The following is a 10,700-nucleotide window of genomic DNA, read 5'->3' on the forward strand; positions in this document are numbered from 1 at the left end:
GGCGCGGGCGCGGGCGCGGAGCGTGGTTCGTGCCCGCCCCGGCGCTAGCGCGGAGCCCGCAAGAGCTGGCGGAAGGCAGGTGTAAGCGGCCGGCGAGTGGGCTCTGGCTACCGGGGCTGATGGCATCGCAGCCTCGCTCGGTCTGCAGGCGCTGCGGGGCGCCGTGAAGCCGTCCCGCCGGAGGAGCCTGCGCCCTGCTCGTGCTCCTGGCTTGTGGCGCTTCCCAGGCACCCGCTGCCACGGGGCCAAGCCCACGTCTGTGCTGCTGATGCCTCTCGGGGCATCCCCACCAGCCAGTCTCAAGCGCCGGCACTGCGGGCTACTGGGGCGCCACTTAGCAGCCTCGCTCTGGCATTTGAGACGAGAGGGGCAGGGCCTGCTTGGGGCTGCCCCTCCCCGGGGGGGCACGGGAAATGATGTGGACATCGAGACCTACCTGTAGCCCTGATGGCACTGACAGCCTTCCAGGGTTGACCGGGTGCAACAGTGCAGCAGTGGCCCCTTGAATGTGCAGGCTGCCTGAAACGGCCGCCTCTGTAACTTAACAGGGGGATATGAACTGTTTCACTGCTGACAATTTTTTCCTGATGCCTCTAGCCAGTTCCCAAGGGCCTCTCCCACCTTACCAGCTACTGCAACTGTCCCCTGCCCCTCCACCCCAGCTTCCCATGTGTTTGTGTCCTCATAGGAGAATTTGAAACTGTGAAGGCGGCATTGAATAGTCTGAACTGAGTAGTGGTATACCTGTGGCATGTGGCTCTGGCCCTGTGATCTCTTCTCTTATTTAATTACACCCCCCGCCCCCCATTTTAAAACATAAATGGAGCTGCTGCAGAGTTTACAGAGTGAATGAAGAGTTTGCTGCCCAAGGCAGGCTGGAAGTTTCACTGGGGTGTTCATTCTAGTGTCTGATCTTGACCAAATTTTTGGTTGTGTTGGTCTAAGGACATAGGCAGGCAAGGTTCTTTGAGTAGATGTGATATATTTATTAGACCAACAGTAGTTGGAAAAGAGTTCCAGTCAAGCTTTTGGGTGCCGTCACCCTTCTTCAAGCATAGGGAGTCTCCGCTGGTCTCATATATCTACAGGCCTGCCGCTCATATCTACAAGAACGAGATTACAACTCGGAGCATGAACCTCAGGATATCACTGAACTCATATACTTCATCCTCACACGCAACAACTTCAGTTTCAAGAACCAACACTTCCTCCAGACCACAGGCATAGCTATGGGCACCAAATGGCCCCACAGTATACCAACCTTTTTATAGCACATCTAAAGCAAAAATCCTCAAGAACTGCACTATTGTTGCACAAAAGCGGTTCGTTTCTTTGGAGGCCCGCAAAAATCACAGACACACACTCAGCTGCCGGCATAAAAGGTTGTATTTGTTTGTAAACAAAGGTCAGAGCAGAGTCAGGTACTCAAATTACTCTGACCCCGCACTGGTATTTGCAAGTGGAATTTATCTTCTCTCTCCTGAGCACGTGTGCAGACACCGGAACTCTTACAGCTACTTCCGTTTCATACAAGCATACATGTAGTTACATCTCTACATACATTGCATATATAGTATAATTAGCTACTGAAGTATGCAGGGTGGAGAGGTAAATATGCATCAGCTAATTAAGCATGCCCAGAAACTACAACAGGTCGCCAAGAGTTCAAATCCCCCCCCTTTCAAGGACACAGATAATTGAATTCCAGCTTCTGTAATCAGCATGAGAAAGACTAGGGAGAAGCTGGGGGGAGGAAGGAGCCTTGGGCAGTATTTCTTTCTTATCAGGTGCAAGATGCAAGCTGCGCATTTCTAACACTATCAAACCTATGCTATATGTAAGCTCCATAGATGACATCATCAGAACCAAAACCCTGCAGTCTCTGATTGATTTCCACCAAAAATTCAATAATCATCACCCCTCCATCAGACTATCGCTTGAATACTCTAACACTAGCATTTCCTTTTTGGACACCATGATTGATATCCAAGATGGTAAAATTCACACCACCACATATAAGAAACCCACGGACCAACATGCATACCTACACAGAACCAGCAATCACCCTAAACACACCAAGAAAGCTGTAATTTCCAACCAAGCTCTCCAATACCACTGAATATGCAGCAAGGAGAACACCTGTGATCACCACCTCACAAATCTCACAAAGGCCTTCAGCTAACAAGAACACTCCTCCAGGGAGAGCTCACGCTTTTGAAAGAGCTATCTGATACCATGTGAGGATTTGCTGCAGTACAAAAAGAAGAGCCCCACAAATCGCACGCTGTTAGTTATGACGTATCACCCTTTCCTGGAACCTGCACAGAAAATCCTCAAAAAACTGCAACCTGTACTAGAACAGGACCTGATTCTTACACAGATCTTTCCAGAACTACCCATCCTAGCCTTTAAACAAGCTCCAAACCTTGCTAGCCTCATCACCAGAAGCAAACTCCCTATTACCCAAGCCATACCCAATGGATCTGGACCATGCCATGACAAGAAATGCAAAACCTGTCAACACATCTCCACCATCCTACAATAACTACACCCCACAATAGAACCATCAGCATTCCTGGATCTTATACCTGCACCTCCATAGTTTCATAGAAGCTAGGGTCAGAAGGGACCTCAACAGATCATCAAATCTGACCCCCTGCTTAGGCAGGAAAGAGTGCTGGGGTCAGATGACCCCAGCCAGATGCCTATTGAGCCTTCTCTTAAAGACCCCCAAGGTAGGGGAGAGCACCACCGCCATTGGAAGCCCATTCCAAATTTTGGCCACCTTTACCATGAAGAAGTTCTTCCTGATATCTACCCTAAATCTGCTCTCTGTTGGTTTGTGGCCATTGTTCGTTGTTACCCCAAGAGGCACCCTGGTGAACAGAGCATCTCTGATCGCTTGTTGCATTCTCCTGATGAATTTGTAGGCAGCCACAAGATCACCTCTCAGCCTTCTCTTCCCTCAGTCTCTTCTCATAGAGCTTGTCCTATAAGCCCCTAACCATATGAGTGGCCCTCCTCTGGACCCTCTCAAGTCTATCAACATCCTTCTTGAAGTACAGCACCCAAAACTGGATGCAGTACTCCAACTGCGGTCTGACCAAAGCCGCATAGAGGGGAAGTATCACCTCCTTGAATCTATTTGTCATGCATCTGCTGATACACGCTAAAGTGTGGTTACCTTTGCTAATGATTTTGTCATGCTGACACCTCATGTTCATCTTGGAGTCCACTATGACTCTGAGATCCCTTTCCGCTTCTCTGCTTCTGTGCCAGTAGGTGTGCTGGATATTTTTACACCCTAGGTACAGCACTCTGCACTTGTCTTTGTTGTACTGCATCCTATTGTGTACTGCCCACTTTTCTAACCTGCCCAGGTCTGCCTGCAATCATTCCCTACCCTCCAGAGTGTGCACTTCACCCCACAATTTAGTATCATCTGCAAACTTGAACAGAGTACACTTCACACCACCATCCAAGTCACTGATGAAGATATTGAAGAGTACAGGTCCAAGGACCAAACCCTGCGGGACCCCACTACCCACATTCTTCCAGGTCGATAATGACCCATCTACTACTACTCTCTGGGTGTGGCCACTAAGCCAATTTGCCACCCACCAGACCGTGTGAACGTCTGTGTCACAGCCTCTTAATTTATTTATGAGAATGGCATGAGATACTGTATTGGAGGCCTTGCTAAAATCCAAGAAAATGACATCCACCTCTGCTCCTGTGTCTAAGCATTTTGTGACCTTGTCATAAAACGAAACCAGATTGGTCAGGCATGATCTAACTGCTACAAAGCCATGCTGGTTTACCTGCAGCATTATTTTTCCTGCTGGACTCCCACAAATATGATCCTTCATAATCTTTTCAAAGACCTTTCCAAGGATGGAGGTGAGACTGCCTATAATTACTTGGATCCTCCTTCTTCCCCTTCTTGAAAAGAGGGACCACACTGGCCCTTTTCCAGTCCTCCAGGACCTGACTGAGCACTATGAGTGCTCAAACAGCCATGCCGGTCATTCTACTATGACACCAGCCAATTCCTTCAGTACTCTCAGATGCAGCTCATCTGGGCCTGCTGACTTTTTTGCCCTTAGACTTCCCTGGATTTCCCTGTTTAGGCAAGCAAGTTTTTTGGCTCCTTTCCCCCTTTTCCCTTGTACTGGGATAGTTTCTCTCTGTGCCTGAAGGAATGTTTCCTTTAGAAATGACAGCCCTTCCTAGACTCATATCTTGCCAATACTCCTATCCTGCAGTGCGTCATTGACTAGAGTCCTGAGCACACTGAAGTTAGCCTTCCTAAAATCAAGCACTTCCACCCTACTACTGATTGGTGGTTGTGGCAGGGCACTGTTTGTGCCTGCCACTTTAAGGGCCTGAAACCAGCAGACGGCAGGTGCCTAATGGGGGCAGCTATTTTGGATCCAGGGCTGCCCATATAAACAGGGCATTTTGCTGTTGGAAGGCCAGACAACAACATAGGCTGCCTGCAAGGCTGCTGGTATCAACTGGAGATAAGGGAGGAGCTGTAGGGGATGGTTTAGGAGACTCCTGGTCCTGGGCATGACCTAAAACTGCACCCTGCTGGGAGTGGGTGGCTTGGTGGGGCTCTCAGTGGTGTGGGAGCCACCAGGAAATACCAGCCTACTTACCACCCTGGTGAAAGGCAGGTCGGGCGCCTTAACCCCACCTCCCACCTTTGGATGGGTTGGGTGACAATGGAGGTAGAGGGGGCCAGGCATGGCTACAGCCACCTGATCCCACCCGAGGAGGGAAGCCCTGAGACCCTGAGTAGAGGGGGTGTTGTGGAGCTCCGAGTAGAGGGGAAGAACTAGAGGGCTGAGGGCCCAGTACACATATAGACCCTGAGTGTTACCCCAAAAGGGGCCTGAGGATGCTTAGACCTGGTTGGGTAATTGGCTGATCACTACCCTGGTGAGGGTCACGGGAGAGGCCCAACAGACAGTATGTCTGCCACCCAAGGAATGGACTAGCTAAGCCCGTGGCCAAAGGGTGCCCACTCCAAGAGAGAGCAAGGTGGCATAAGTTGTTGACACGAGAAAGAGACTCTGTGAGAGAGGATGGAGTGAGTGAGGTCTGAGTGAGAGGCAGGCGGTATGAATGACTGAGGCCTGATGGCTTGGCCTAAGCATGTTCTGGCTGTAAGCCGGGGGCATGGGAGCATCTGGATGCCACCTGTGAGGCTTGGGCCATAGTGTAGGGGAGGTACGGAGTTGCGGACACCCCCAATATCAGGGTGCAGTAATGGGCAGCCTCCCGCCTTATTTAATAGGATATTATTATTCCAACAAGGCGTGGCAGGGGAAACAGGCAGGCGGCATACCCAGAGGCAGGTGAGCGGAGGGGGCTAGCTGAGGCTAGTGGGGATACTCACTTTGCCACAGTGGTCACTGTCCCCAAGGTGACCATGAATCTGCAGCTCCTCTACCAGGTCATCCTCCATAGACAACACCAAGTCCAGTAAGGCATTCCTCCTACTGGGACCATATACCTCCTGTGTTAGGTGAAGGTCCTGCACGCAGGTTAAGAATGCTATATCTCTCATCCAGTCCATCAAATGCTCTAATGGAAAATGTGTAGGAGAAACCAAACAACAACTGCATACCAGAATGAATGCAGACAGAAAATCTGTCAAAGACAAAAATACCCAATTACCTGTTAGTGCTCATTTTTCACAAGACAATCACTCCCTCTCTGATCTCTCAGTTCTAATCCTTGAAGGGAACTTACAAAACACCTTTTGTAGATGAGCCTACGAACTTTATAAATCTACTGGATACAAAAATCATGGACTCGGTATGGACATTGGATTTATGATGCATTACAATCTGCCTAACATGATTCACCAGGTACTTTCTTGACCTACCCTCCCTTCTGTACCCAACGTTTTCCTAATTTCCACCTATTTACACTCTCACTGACCTCCTGTCACACTTTTAGCTTTTTTCATTCCTTGGAGATCTCAGAACAAAAACAGAATCTCCTTATACCTCAAGAAGGGTACTTGTGCCCAAAAGCTTCCAAAGAACTTTGTTCCAATTACTCAGTTGGTCTAATAAAAGATATCACATCTACCCAAAGAACCTTACCTGCCTGTGTCCTTAGACCAACACAGCTACAACCAAAAATCATGAATGAAGATGTTGAACAATACTGGGCCCATGGCAGACTGTAGGGGAACCCCACTCAATTTCCTCCTTCCAACTGAAAGTTGAGCCATTGATGACTACTCGTTAGGCATGCTGATCCAACCAGTTATGTATTCATCGTAGAGTACCTTTGTCTAGTCTGTACTGCCATAGCTTGTTAATAAGAATGCTTGTGGAAAACAGTGTCAAAAGCCTTGCTACAGTGAAGATACATTACATCCACTGCCTCCCTGAAACCCCAGCAATCCACAGAGCCTTATTATAGAAGGAAACAGGTTGGTTTGGGATGACTTGTTCTTGGTGAATCCATGCTGGATGTTCCTGATCACCGTGTTTTCCCCTACGTGCCATCCCCACATCCTGTTTTTCCAAGGGCCACCGGGAGATCCTGCAGAGCAGCCTCCTTGTGCCCACCACTCCCCCTGATACCCAGAGGATGTGTCTCTACTTAAGTCAAATCCTGGAGCAGATTTCTGAGACAGGATTCACAGCTGAACCAGCTGGTTCCCAACAGTCTTAGAGCTATCACAGGTCTGGGCAAAATTTCGCTGGCAATTTCATTTTGGTGTTGTTTTGACTCATTTTGAGCTTGAACAGCAAAATGAAATGAAACAGAGAGCTTCTAAACAGCCTTGAAATGAAACAAGGCAAGTTGAAACATTTCAAAACTATCGAAATGTTTCGAAGCTCAAGCTGGGCTTGCCTGCAAGGAAACAGAAACTAATGTAAGGAGAGGGAGGGGGAAGGGAGAGAAGGAGTGCTGTCATTATTGACTGTGTAACTGTCATCCTTTCCAGGACGGTCATTCCAGGACTATCATCGTTTCCTGAGGTCCCTTCCAATCCCAGTGATCTGGGGGAGGGATGGAAAAGCTGCATAAAAGGCAGCATTGCTTGAACTGCCCTGCTTTCTACCTTGATGTAAGTTGAGTGAGGGTGCACCTTAACACACACACTGTCACCCACCCATGTCATGAGTTTTGCCTGTTAACAGCTAGTGGTGCAGGGCCCCAGAAGCCCCTGCACTTATCTCCTTGAAAGCTGGCATTGTGGCCTCAGCAGGGGCTACATCCCTGCAGCTTTCACCCTGCTGCACTGTAACACACACACACAGTGTCACCTATGTCATGAGTTTTGCTTGTCAGCAGCTTGAGGCGCAGTTTCCCCAAACCCCCTGCACCTGTTGCCTTGAAAGCTGGCAGGCTTCATGGCCTCAGCAGGGGCTAGCATGCCTGTAGTTTTGACCCTGCGGTGGCTTAACACATATGTGACACGAGTTTTGTTTTCATGACTTTAAGGTGCAGTTTCCCTGAAAGCCCTGCACCTCTCTCCTTGAAATTTGGCAGGCTTCATGCCTACCATTCCTGCAAGTTTCATCCAAATCAGGCCAGAAATTACAAAGTTATAGGTTGTTTCAAGCTTCCCCATTATAGCCTATGGGTGAAATGTCAAAACAGCGAAACTGTTTTGATGACATGAAACGGACCAGCAGTTTCAAATTGAAACAAATTCAAAACGAAACGCTGTTCTGTCGAAACGTCGAAACGCAAGTTGAAACGGAATGGTGCAGTTTCGCACAGCCCTGCTACCACTGTTCAGCCCAGTTCACACACATGATGTGAGAATATGGCAAACTCTCAGTCCTCTACCCTAAAGCACCTGGACCTGGGGGAAAAGCTGCTGCTGTAGTTTGATTTTTGGAAGAATTGTGAATCCTCTTCTGGACAGAGCTGGGGTAGGAGAGTAAAGTGTCCAGAAAAGTCCCCCTGTTCCTCATGGAGACTACTGTCCTAGCTCATACAGCTCCCCTCAGAAAAATTTCCCAGCATCTTCTACCTCTTAACCCAAATCATTGCCTCCTCACCCTTTTGCTACTGGCAGACCTGATTCTCCCCAGCCTTAAGGTGCAGACATATAACATGTTTACTTCAGAGTAAATTAGCCCTGATTTCTTTCTGTGGTAAGTTTACTCTTTTGTGAGAAACAGACACACAGCTGTACACAGGAGTAACTTTCCCAGGTGTAATTTACTGGAGAAGAGCATTGCCTCCAGGATAGATAGTGTGTTGTATTTGCCCCGCTTTTCCTCTGGAGTAAATTGAGCATACCCCAAAATCTGTCTGTAGCCTGAGTCATACATAGCCAATCTGCACTGACTTAGCTCACTGATTCTTGTTCTTCCAAGGATGGTCTCTCCAGCTCCATTACTTTCTCTACTGCTGTCCTTCCCTCTAACTTGTCAGTGGCACTGTCAGAGAAAAGATGTCCAGACCCACATACAGTACCCCAAGTGTCTATCAGCATCTTGCAGGCACAGAATTACCCCCTGCTCCACAGTTCCAAACACCTCTGACTGTCTTTTGCTGCTGTTCTTTAAATCTGTGTTTGAATTATGCATTCTCTGCCTCTGGTCACTCCTTACATAGCTGATTCCTTGCTGTCTTTCACCTCAGGTATATGCCTGGGTTTAGCTTCCCCTAAATACATTACTAGTATTTTTCTAAGCAGAAGTTGGGTTATGTCCTGTCCCTCAATAGCTAACTTTGCACCATTTTCCTGTCTGTCTAGCTGTTTAGAAGTGAATGTTCAGCTTCTTGGGTAAGAGCCGTGGGCATTGAGAGCTTCTTAAAATCAGGCTCTGACTGATTTAGATAAGTAAGGGTCCAATAACTCAGAGGTGAATCTTATTTTCCAGTTGCAATAGGACTAGTCTTTTAAATCCTTTTAAAAGCAGACAAAGGCCTTACTGTGGGTGAATCTACACATTCATTAATGCACCATGATTGCAGTGCATTAAGTTTAGTACGTGTAATAGGTACTAAAAGTGCCCTAATCAGCACTATTATGCATTAGTGCAGATGGATGCTTTATAAGTGACATTTAATGTCCATTGGACTAATCTACTGTGCATTGGCATAGTTTTTACCAGCCATGCTAATGTGCAGTAGAATTAGTCCAATGGGCACTAAGCATCTTGCGTAGACGCACCCACGAGGCAAGTGCTAGAGAAGATCAGATTAAAAGCCATTCTCCGGTCCTCACAGCTCTCCTGTTCTCTGTTCCTTGTCAGTGCTCTGACATCCAGTTTTGTCAGCCTCTGACATGGTTTTTATTTCAAATGAAGGTGTTTGATAAACTGGATTTCATAAGACCTAGATGACACTATGTTGTGCACTACAAAAAAGACATGGAGAATCTTGAAAGGGTCCAGAGAAGGGCCACTAGAATAATTAAGGGCCTGGAGGACAAACCTTATGAGAGAAGAGTAGGAGATCTGGGACTGTTTAGCCTGGGAAAAAGAAGACTGAGTGGGGACTTGGTGGCCATCTATAAGTATGTAAGGGGTAAATATCAGAAGCTGGGAGAAAAACTGTTCACTAGGGCACCCCAGGGGAAGACAAGGATCTGTGGCCAGAAACTGTTAGAGGGTGATTTCAGGTTGGATATAAGGAAAAACTTTTTTATGGTAAAGGTGACCAGAATCTAGACTAGACTTCCCAAGGAGGTGGTGCAGTCCCCAACCTTAGAAGTCTTCAAGAAGAGACTAAACAGGCACCTTGCTGGCATCGTTTGATCTCAGTAGTATGCCTGCCCAGAGCAGGGGGGTGGACGTGCTGATCTTTCAAGGTCCCTTCTAGCCCTTTCTATGGTTCTATGACAGGTGCACAGAAGTGTCCCTACATCACAGCCGGTTTCCGAACGTGTGGCTCTCATTGGTATTTAGGGTCAAATTAAATAGATAGGTTTAGACTTGCAAAACTCCTGGGGACACCAGTCATGGGAAGCCCACTTATTTGAAGATCCAGATTTATCTTGAAGTGCCCACATGTGAACATTTTGCTTTATCTAAGTGGTCACCAACTGATCAAGTTTTCCATCAGGGAGCCTCTGACAGTTGATCTCAGCCTGGGTGGCCTGAGCCTCCCCAGACTGAGATCGACAGACAAACACTCTGTGCTCAGGGGCGGTGGGATGCACATGGCTGGGCTGAGCTGCACCCCCTGCTGCTGGGGATGGGCTGGGGGAGTGGGATGATCCCCCTCTGTATCCCCTACCTTCACATGAGTTGGGCCCCGGCCGGACTGGGCTGGGGAAGGGGTGGAGCCTGGGCAGCTTGTCCAGGCACATGGTGGTGGGGAGTACTGTACACACCCTTGTAGAGGCCTGGGGGGCACATGCCCTCCCCCAAATGGTGGGTGGGGTGAGGCTGCTGCATGATGGGCTTTGCACCATGAGCCTCACTGCAACAGAGCTTGGGGCGCAAAGCACAGCGCGCAGCAGCCTTGCCCTGGGCTTTCCCCCCAAGACCCCCGATCCGTGCATGGGGCGAGGCAGCTGCTGCTGCATGTGGATGCAGCAGGGCTCAGGGGACTAAGCTCAGTGTAGTGGCAGCTGCCTTGCCCTGTGCACAAATCTGGGGGGGCACATGCCACGCAGGCCCACATAGGAGCCCCCTGGGCTCAGACCCTCCTCTGGCTCAGCCAGGGCCCCACTCACCTCTGCCCCACTCCCTCCCACACCA

The 10,700-nt window shown here is 48.8% G+C and overlaps 1 protein-coding gene across 1 annotated transcript in view; it reads right to left on the reverse strand.

Annotated features, from left to right (window-relative positions):
* Nucleotides 1-4,778, reverse strand: part of POM121 (POM121 transmembrane nucleoporin) — a 24,600-nt gene extending 19,822 nt beyond the window's left edge. Inside the window, exon 1 of the mRNA XM_019546432.1 lies at nt 4,774-4,778. The gene's annotated coding sequence lies outside the window, so the exon portion shown is untranslated. The remainder of the gene's footprint in view (nt 1-4,773) is intronic.
* Between the last annotated feature and the right edge of the window lie 5,922 nt (nt 4,779-10,700).

The sequence above is a fragment of the Crocodylus porosus genome, unplaced genomic scaffold, assembly GCF_001723895.1.
Source record: "Crocodylus porosus isolate Cpor-Errol unplaced genomic scaffold, CroPor_comp1, whole genome shotgun sequence".
Classification (NCBI taxonomy): Eukaryota; Metazoa; Chordata; order Crocodylia; family Crocodylidae; genus Crocodylus; species Crocodylus porosus.